This window comes from Nannospalax galili, unplaced genomic scaffold, assembly GCF_000622305.1.
Source record: "Nannospalax galili isolate Female #2095 unplaced genomic scaffold, S.galili_v1.0 scaffold1562, whole genome shotgun sequence".
NCBI lineage: Eukaryota > Metazoa > Chordata > Mammalia > Rodentia > Spalacidae > Nannospalax > Nannospalax galili.
In genome coordinates this window covers 147,857-148,077 of record NW_008348281.1, presented here as the reverse complement: position 1 = coordinate 148,077, position 221 = coordinate 147,857, and positions in this window count along the sequence as shown.

The following is a 221-nucleotide window of genomic DNA, read 5'->3' as shown; positions in this document are numbered from 1 at the left end:
CCAAAGCCAGGTAAAGATACAACCAAAAAAGAAAACTGTAGACCCATATCCATAGTGAATGTGATGCAAAAATTCTCAACAAGATATTTGCAAACTGCATACAGATATACATCAAAAAGATCATCCACCATGATCAAGTCAGATTTATCCCAGAGATGCAGGGATGGTTCAATATAAGTAAGTCAATAAACATCATAGATCACATAAATGGGCTCAAAGAC